This window comes from Lipotes vexillifer, unplaced genomic scaffold (genome assembly GCF_000442215.2).
Source record: "Lipotes vexillifer unplaced genomic scaffold, Lipotes_vexillifer_v1.1 scaffold177, whole genome shotgun sequence".
In the NCBI taxonomy this organism is placed as follows: domain Eukaryota; kingdom Metazoa; phylum Chordata; class Mammalia; order Artiodactyla; family Lipotidae; genus Lipotes; species Lipotes vexillifer.
This window is the reverse complement of record NW_006796206.1, coordinates 700,470-710,446: the sequence shown is the minus strand read 5'-3', so window position 1 is coordinate 710,446 and position 9,977 is coordinate 700,470.

The window sequence follows — 9,977 nt, the reverse complement described above, 5'->3', positions numbered from 1 at the left end:
AACACATTTGATCTTGGAGTCTCTCTTTAAGGCACTTATATGTGGAATCAAAAAGCAAACAATAAAACAGAAAAAGAGACAAGACTTGTGGGTATCAGAGGTGGAGGGTAGGGGGAGAAGAGAATGGATGAAGGTGGTCAAAAGATACAGACTTCTAGTTATCAGATAAATAAGTTAGCAGGGATATAATGTACAACAAGGAGGACTACAGCTGACTTTGCTGTATGATCTATGGGAAAGTCTTTAAGAAAGTAAATCCTAGAGTTCTCATCACAGGGAGAAATTTTCTTTTTCCCTTTTTTCTTCTCTCTTTTATTTTTTGGAATCTATACAAGATGACGGATGTTACCTGGACCTATTGTGGCGATCATTTCACAATATATGCAAATCAAACCATCATGCTGCACAACTTAAACTTATAGAGTGATGTTTGTCCTTTTTTTTTTTTTTTTTGCAGTACGCGGGCCTCTCCCTGTTGTGGCCTCTCCCGTTGTGGAGCACAGGCTCCGAATGCACAGGCTCAGCGGCCATGGCTCGCGGGCCCAGCCGCTCCGCGGCATGTGGGATCTTCCCAGACCGAGGCACGAACCCGCGTCCCCTGCATCGGCAGGCGGACTCTCAACCACTGCGCCACCAGGGAAGCCCAGAAATGCAAATTCTTGGCCCCTGCTCCAGACCTCCTGAATCAAGATTTCTGGGGTGGGGCTCAGTAACCTGGATTTTAACACGGTCCCCAGGTGTTTTTGGTACACGGTCGACTTGGAGAAGCGCTGGTATACAGGGTTTGTGCCACCCATGTTACTTCTCGCCAAATTTGCACAACTGACCTGTGGGCCCCTGAGCCAGAAAGTAAATCTCCAGCAGCAGATGGCCCCAGGAAGCTCATTTATGAGACAGGAGATGAAATAGTAATGGCCAGAGGCAGCGCCTGTGATTCTTTTCTTCCCCAGGACAAGTCCAGGGAAAACTGAAATTGAATGTTCAGCCTCAGAGAAGATTTTTCAGGGTCATGCTGAGAGACCAGTTCTTTCCAGAAGAGACCAGTTCTTTCCAGAGGTGATCTAAAGGGCTGCAGGGTGGCCTGGCTCCAAGCACTTCCCTGCCCTTCCCTTTCAGATCTTTCTTTGGGGGGGGGGGGGGTTGTTTGCCACAGGACTTACATACCTTGCTGGTAAAGTCCACTGCAGCAGTTCCCAAATCCTGTAGGGATATATATGGCTGCAGGCTTTCAAAGAGCGGTCCCCAACCAACAGCATCAGTGCCATCTGGGAACTTGCTCGAAATGCAAATTCCACGCCCACCGAATCAGAAATTATTTTAACAAGCCCACCAGGGGATTCTGATGCACACCAGGGTGAGAACAACCGCTTTAGACACATCATATGCTCAGTCTCTACTTTCACTCCCTTCAAGCCTACGTTCAGGAAAAGATCTCATGAACTTTCTCTCAAGTGGAAACTGATTAATCAACCCTTCCTCCAGAAGTATCTGCCTTTGACAACAGTAGCTAACGCTTGTTGAGTTCAAGGCACCAGGAGTGCTTTCTGTGTGCTAATTTCTTTCATCCTACAACAATCTACAAAGGTTCCATTAGCCCATTCTACAGATGAGAAAACTGAGGCACAGAGCTATGTAGTAACTTGCTGAAGGTCACACAGCTATTAAGTAGCCTAGCTGGGATTTGAACCCCACCAGTCTGGCTCCACAGCCCATATGCTTAACCTCCACCCTACTTGGCCTCTATTTTTATTTTAATTTATAGAATTGAATTAGAAATTCTCCACAACATGTACACATCCTTGACATAATAAAATTGATTTCATTGTGCTTTCAAAATTACTGAATATTTTGACCTGCCAGTTTAAGGGTATTGAACACGGTTTTGATGTCTGAGAAAATTTCAGAGACACAGACTTAAATATAGCTCTGATTTGAAGGGAGAACAATGACAGAAATCACTGGAATGAATTTCTGAACAAGACATTCCACGTGTCAATCAATGGTGGGGAGGTGATTGGGGGAGGGGCACTTCTTTGCCTGCTAAAATCTCTCTACATATATGGCTGTCTTTTCCTGATCTCAGCCTGGCTATGTGACAACACCTAGAAAAAACAAAACTAGCATTTGAGTGGTTACTCTACAGCAGGCATTTTCACTTCAGTTCTTGTTTGATTTTCATAGCAACTCAGTAGAACAGATATTATTAGCTCCAGTTTTCCAAATGAAAAACAGATTCCCAGAGTTTAAGTAACCTAATCCAGTTACACAGGTAGCAAGTGACTGAAGCCAAGGGTCTTGATGCACAGCTTTTTTGTTCTTTGAAAAATGATTGAATTGTGATTCAAATCTTGTTGCAATCCTCTTCTCGCTAGGAAGGTTGCTACACCCTTTTGTGGTGTCACCATCAATGATTATGGTCTGGAGAGGATTCTTCCCCACTGTCTTACCTGTTCCATTCATGACCAAGGTTCCAGGATCCTGGCATCACCCATGGGAGATGATGATTGAATGGAAAGTGTGTGTTCAAGAGGATGCTAACTGATGCCCAGGTGTGTCACCTTAGCCTCTTGAGGCATCCCGGCAGAGGTGCTAACAGAGGCAATGATCCCAGGGGTTAGAAATAAGAATCTTTGGGACTTCCCTGGCGACCCAGTGGTTAAGACTTCCACTGCAGCGGGCACAGGTTCGATCCCTGTCAGGGAACTAAGATCCTGCATGCTGCTCGACATGGCCAAAGTAAATAAATAAATGAGAATCTTTGCCTGGAGCAGCCCTACTGGGTTTCAGTGCACAAAGGTTGTCTGCTTTTCACTCAGTCAGTTCAAGCAGGAGGCTCCAGGTGATGAAATTGTGTCCTGGTTGAAATGTTTTTCTTTGGGAACCAAGTCTGTGGCTTCCTTAGTTCTGGTAACAGATAGGCTTTTAGTTGGTACAAACGTTAATTTGAAAATTAAAAATAGAAGATTTCAAAGCAATGCTGTGACAATATTAACAGTTTCCTTGGGTGGTAGGCAAACAGGAAACTATTTACATTTCTGTACTTTGCAAGTTTCATGTAATGAACACATACTGTTCTCATAGTGAGAAGTGACGTATGACAAGTTGAAGATGCCAGTAAGAGGTACATTACTGGTGGACCGTCAGGGACCATCAAGCCCAAGAAGTGTCTCCATCTGTGGACTCAGCACCTGGAGGTCATCTTCCCTAAGGTATTCTCATAGTGTTCGCCCACAGCTCTTCTAGAAGCATCAAGGCGACACACTTGAGAACCCTGTTTCATTAATAAGTCTTTTTCAGCTAAGTCAACTCCCAAGGCTGTGAGTTGTGACTGGATTTTGCCAAGAACTGAAATCAAAGTGGGCAAGCACTGCCCCAGGCACCCTCCACTGCACTTCCTTTAAAAGATGGAGTGTTTTCTAAAACCCTCACCTTCGCCTCTGCCTGCGGGTACAGCCATCCCACCAGACAACCCCCCAGGGCCCTGCCCCCCGAGATTGACAGGGTGGCCCTGTCTCTGGGCACCAGCTCTATGCTTTGCAACCCCTCAAGCTCCAGAGGTTGTGAAAACACTCCTGACAGAAGAGACCAGAGCCTGCTCCATGTTTCTAACAAGGCTGCATGCTTGTGGCTCACCCTGGAATAAGGAGACCAGAGATCCGAAGTCTGTTGAGATCCTGATGGAGGGGAAGTGGTGACAGCAAAATGCTGTGTCAAGCAGCATCTCAAAGGCAAGTGAGGGTCCCGATGGGCCCCAGAGCATCTCTCTAGTTTGCTTCATTGGTGGAGGCAGCAGAAGGGAGGGAATTCAGATGTGTCCAGTTGCTGGGGAGGGCTACCAGTGTTTGTTATCCATTCCCTGGCAGACAGAGTAAGAAATCGGCTGAGCTGGAGGCCTGGATTTTTATTTATCTATTTATTTTTTTGGCCACACTGCGTGGCATGTGGGACCTTAGTTCCCTGACTTTGGAAACACAGAGTGTAAACCACTGAACCACCGGGGAAGTCCCAGGAGACCTGGTTTCTACAAACTACTGGCGCCACAGTATTCCCGAAAGCCCTGCCGTCGGCAGTGACCTGAATCACTCCCCTCAGGGAGAAGTGAAGCCAATGACTGAGGATGTGAAAGGGAAGGCTGGGCGGGGCACAAGAGTGCACCTTCACCTGTGTCTTGTGGGCACCCGATTAAGGTCCCACCCGATGCCTTTGCATCATCTTGCACCTGCAGCGTCATGTCATGGTATCTCCCTGAGCCTATCGCCTTCAGCTGGTAGCTCCCTGATGACAGGATTGTTTATCATTTTGTTCCCTGTCAGCTTAAATGTTTTTGAAGGACTCTTGCCTGACCTTGTCAATTTCTTTCCTCTAGTCACTTTCTACAAGTCATGTCCCTTTGTGTCCAGAAGGAGCCAGGAGCCCAGAGGAACAAAGCCTCCCAAGCAGGTCGGTATTTCCCACGGCCGCATCCATGGCCACCTGGAGAGGGGCAGGATACTCAGAATGGACGTGGTGGCGCCTGGCTACGCAGCCACCAAACTGCCCTACCCCTCGGCCCTCATGCCGGAGCTGGCCAGCAACAGGGCTCTGCAAGCCAAGAAGAGCAGGGCGACCGGTGCCCAAGATCAAGTCCAATCCCTTCCAGCGGGCTGTGCACAGCAAGAAGGAGCTCAGCAGGATGTGGGCCTTCACGTCCATCACCAGGACGGTGTCCTCCTTCTGCAGCTCATTCCCCACAACCTGGTGGAGAAATCAAAGGTCTGGACCTAGGAGTTCTGATTTGGGGGTGATCACACTTTTGGCCATGTTCAGTGTCATACAGCCCCTGTCCCAATGTAGGGTATATGCTGTGTTGCAAATGAGCGTCACTGCATTTTAGAACGTATTTTAGTCACAGGTATGTTTAGATTGAACCTAAGTGGTTACTTATTAGGCACATCCTGTGAGCTAATAAAAAAAGCAGGAAGATCACTGCGTGCATGCAAGACCAAGGGTATAAGGATGTCATGTCCTATTAAGTCATGATTATTCGTGCTGGTTATTCAAACTGGGGTAATGGTGGTGGTTAACCATGTGTTCCTCTGGAGGAGGCTGCTGGGAAGGGATTGTTCATCAAAGACCATCTGGACTTGGCCTCCGAACACGCTGCACACGCTGCCAGCTGCCACAGTCTCCGCTGAAGAGGCAACAAGCACCTCCTGCCCTGGAACCCTACCTGTCTAGCCTCCTGCCATAGCCTCCCCTCTCCTCTGACGCACCCCTCCCTTTTGGCTCGCAGGACCTTTGGATCAGGATAAAAACCCCTCTTTATCCACAATCTCTTCCCTGAACGCTGCACCCCCTCTTCCCTCGTCTTCCCTGAGAAGCTGGGAAGGGGTTGGGGGAAGGGGCAGGGAGGCTGCTTGGCGTCCAGCGGCTGAGTGATTGGCCGGGGTGGGAGGCGCCCACGGCCTCGGTAGATCAGGCGCCCTGTGTAAAGTCCTGAGGTTGATGCACACAGAGGCCAGAGGTGGCTCTGAACCCCCAGGAGTGTTCTGGCCGCCCTGGTAGGGATCTTGACTCAGCATCTCCACAAGCCTAGGGCCTCCCAGGAATTCAATTTACAGTTATTAATTGAGCACCTACTGTGTGTTGAGCATGCATTAAGAATTGTAGGCTTCCCTGGTGGCGCAGTGGTTGAGAGTCCGCCTGCCGATGCAGGGGACACGGGTTCGTGCCCCGGTCCGGGAAGATCCCACATGCCACAGAGCGGCTGGGCCCGTGAGCCATGGCCGCTGAGCCTGCGCGTCCGGCGCCTGTGCTCCGCGACGGGAGAGGCCACGACAGTGAGAGGCCCGTAGGTATAGCACTGTCCTAGACAGTTGGGATCCATGCCCTCATGCCCTCATGGTGTTTTAATGTCTGCGAGAGAAGACAGATGTTGAATCGGGAGTTAAAAGAATAATGAGGGGTACGAGGGTCAAGTACAGGTTACGGGGGCAGAAGGTCAAGGGAAATCTGCCTGTGTGGGTCAACAGAGGCCCTGGGGAGAAGCTCCTCACTAGACTGGATTAGAGAAGGGTAGTCCCACAGCAGCCCCCAGGACGCTTCCCCCAGTCCCCATGGTGGAGGAAGGTGGACCGGCTCATCCTTAGATAAGTCGATCGCACACTCAGGATCCAGAAGAATTTCAAAGCAGTGCTTTACTTTGGGTTCCAGCCACGCCTTCTCATCCTTTCGGAGAATATTCACAGGTATGTTCAGGAATGGAGTCTCTTTACCATTTACCATGTCTTCTCACCCAATATGGGCCTTCACTTCAGCTTTCCGGGGCAGCTCCACACATCCACCCCTTCCCGCAGTCCCTAACCCTAAGCCCTCCTCTTTAGACCCTCTCTCTTTCCTCTTCTGGGTAATCTGGTCCACGGGATTCCACCTCTTTTCCGTAACCTCCAGTTTCAGCCATTCAGTTTATCATGTTCCACTCAGATGAAGCGGGGAAGGGGGTATATTGGATCCTGCTGGTAGCGCATCTACCAGCCCCTGGCGGAGGCTTCTGCACAGCCAACCTCCTTCGCCCCCTGGCATATCACAGCCTTAGCACCTTTGCTAGAAGAATCCTTTCCGCCTCCTCAAAGTTGAGCTCTGTGTTAGTCAGCTGATTACCCACCAGAATCCTCTTCTTCTAAATCTAAAGCAGCAGGGTTTTAGTGCGACGCGGCCCCGAGGCCACATTCCCTGAGTGTGGGCCTGTTGCTGATTTCTCTCCAAGGGAGGGGAGCGATGTTCGCCGTTTCCAGGCCTGGACCTTAAAACAATGCACGTGCACCCACCAACCTGGAGCACAGACTCCTGGCAACCGTGTTTTGACGATGCAGGGTCTGGGGGAGGGGCAATGATTTTCACCATCCTGTGCCTCTCAACAGCTCAAAGAACAGAGCCGCTCCGCTGATCTGGGTCATCCATGTCAGAACTGTAAGCTAGAGAGAAAAACATTTATTCTTCCAACCACAGTATTGTTTGGTCTCTTACTGTAAGTAATACAAGTTTCATTACCAAAATGTCTCTTTGTCTGCTAGTTGAGTGGGAAGGACCCTCCCCCTGTAAAAAGATACATTTTACAATGTTGTCCATCTCTTTAAGTGCCAATTGAGCATAAAATTACTGCCCTGTGGGGACTTCCCTGGTGGTCCAGTGGTTAAGATTTCACCTTCCAATGCAGGGGGTGCAGGTTCAATCTTTGGTCAGGGAGCTAAGATCCCACATGCCTCACGGCCAAAAAACCAAAACATAAAACAGAAGCAATAATGTAACAAATTCAAGACAGACTTTAAAAATGGTCCACATCAAAAAAAAAAAAAATCTTAAAAAAAAAATTACTCCCCTGTGGCTTCCCTTCCCACAAACACTCCTCACTCTTCTTTACCTGCTCCAGGTCAAGGTGAGTTTTCCCTGGGAAGGTGACAAATGGTAGCTCTTCCCTCAACCACCCCTCCTCCGAGCGGGCAGACACATGGTCTACCAGCCGGCTGCCCAGAGCCCTCGCATCTCTGCAGCTGCTGTGCAGTGAAGCTTCTTCTTCTGAACTCTGCTTTATTACAGCAAAACCCTCTAAGTTCCATTTCACCAATGTCTGGAAGGCAAAGACTAAGGCTATAAATAAAATAGGTCCTACTGCCTCTCCTTCAGGGTTTCTGTTGGTTGTGACATAATCTCTTGAGGCAAATTGATGGTTTTAATATTAAACTGAAATACCAAGAGTCAACAAAGAGATCATAGAATTGAGCAAAAAGAATAAACCTTTTCAGAAGGCGTATTTTTCCAGCTCTTTGGATGGGGTTTGTTTGGGCCACAGGAAAATTTGTTTCTTTCAGGTATTGAGGTAGACAAGATAAATACCTTTATAAAGACTAAGAAAGCCAGAGAGTCTAAACACGGTTGGGGTTTTTTTTTTTCTTTTGTTTTTTGTTTTTTTGGCCATGTTGCATGGCATGCAGGATCTTAGTTCCCTGCAGTGGAAGTGCAGAACGCTAACCACTGGACAACCAGGGAATTCCCTAAACGTGTTGAATTGGAAAAGAATCTGAAACTCCAAGCAGAGGTTGGGTAGGGTCCCTGCTTAGCCTCCCCCAATTCATCCAGATTCCTCCTTGGCCCCAAGTCAGGAATAGCTCTGGCATTCCTTGGCCGTGATGAGCTCTTGCTCCACTCTGACCTTGCACTAGGTATACCATCTCTACCTAACAAGTCAAGGGCTGAGGGGGTAGCGGTTGTAGCTTTGTAACTTCATGTGCAGCTCAACCTTGTACCCTCATCCCATCTCACTCTTTTTCTTTTTTTTCCAGTTCAGTCTAACTTTAATTAAAAACCACCAGTCTTTTAACAACATTCACAAACATTAACTGTCCCAGCACTAGAGGAAAACATAATGATGACAAGATATTCTAGATGGAGGGACCCTGGGTAGAAGGTGTGATCAAATCATAAATGGCACCATCAATGTATGGAAGGCATGTAATAAGGTCTAAAGGGAAATATTTTATTAATTAAATCATGTATAAATAATGCCTTGATATTGCATTATGATCTGATGCTTTTAATCACTCCAAATGTATGTTAAAGTGTGATTTTTTAATTATAAAAAGAAATCCTACTCAGGACATTTTAAAGGCAGCTATGATACTCTTCATAATAGATCTAAAAATCACTCTACTTAGGTGTCTAACTTATTTAGTACATTCACTGTTTGTCTTTCATCTTTCATCATTGACTTGAAGTTGTTTTCTTTCTTCTTATTTTAACCATATTCTCCTAAAGGCCTAAAGTTTCAAACTAAAGGACTGATGTAAACAATTTCGCGTGTGGTTGGGCAACTCATACTGTGAAGACCCAATGCCTTTAAAATATAAAGTGAGGAAAACAATCTCACACTTGGACCCCAGCCAAGGGCTGATTCCGTGTCCCTGGGAGACAGCCCATTGTGGTGAAGAACTGTAGACACTGGAGCCAGTTAAACCTGGGTTTGAATTCTGACTCTGGCATTTAGCAAAAGACCTATGGGCCAGCACCTCTATCTCACCAACCGGACCTGCGCGCAGCCCAGTGTCTCATGGAAGTGGGCTGGCTCATCTCATCTTTTGTGGCAGGGTCTACGGAAGGGTCTTAAAATACTCTGTTTCAGAAAATAGGCTTGACACTTATTGCAAAGGCTTATAAAGGTGAAAATAAAAACCTAATCCTAAAAGTGTGATGTCTAAATGACATTTTAAAAGGAGGACTCTTAAATTTGATGAGAAGCTTGAGAGGCTTCAAAGAAAGAAGGCTGAGTGCAGTGTAGGTTCATGGCATGTATCGTCGGGGCCCCTCCATGCATCCACGCCCCTCAAATATCATTTATAGAGGAGGCACCTGAGAAGGTAAAGGCCTGAGCCTCACAGTTTCTTGAGGAGTCTGGAGTTGGTATGTGGAATTTTTTTTGTTTGTTAGTTTTTTAATTTTATTGAAGCATAGTTGATTTACAATGTTTTGTTAACTTCTGCTGTACAGCAAAGTGATTCAGTTATACATATATGTGGGTATATATACATATGTATATACATTCTTTTTCATATTCTTTTCCATCATGGAATATCACAGGATGTTGAATAGAGTTCCCTGTGCTATACAGTAGGACATTGTTGTTTATCCATCCTATATATACTAGTTTGCATCTGCTAATCCCAAACTCCCAGTCTATCCCTCCCCCACCCCCTCTCCCCCTTGGCAACCGCAAGTCTTTTCTCTATGTCTGTGACCCTGTTTCTGTTTCACAGACATATTCATTTGTGTCCTATTTTAGATTCCACACATATGTGATATCATATGGTATTTGTCTTTCTCTTTCTGACTTACTTAGCTTAGTATGATAATCTCTAGGTCCATCCATGTTGCTGCAAATGGCATTATTTTAGTCTTTTTTTGGCTGGGTAATATTCCATTGTGTATATATATATATATATATATAT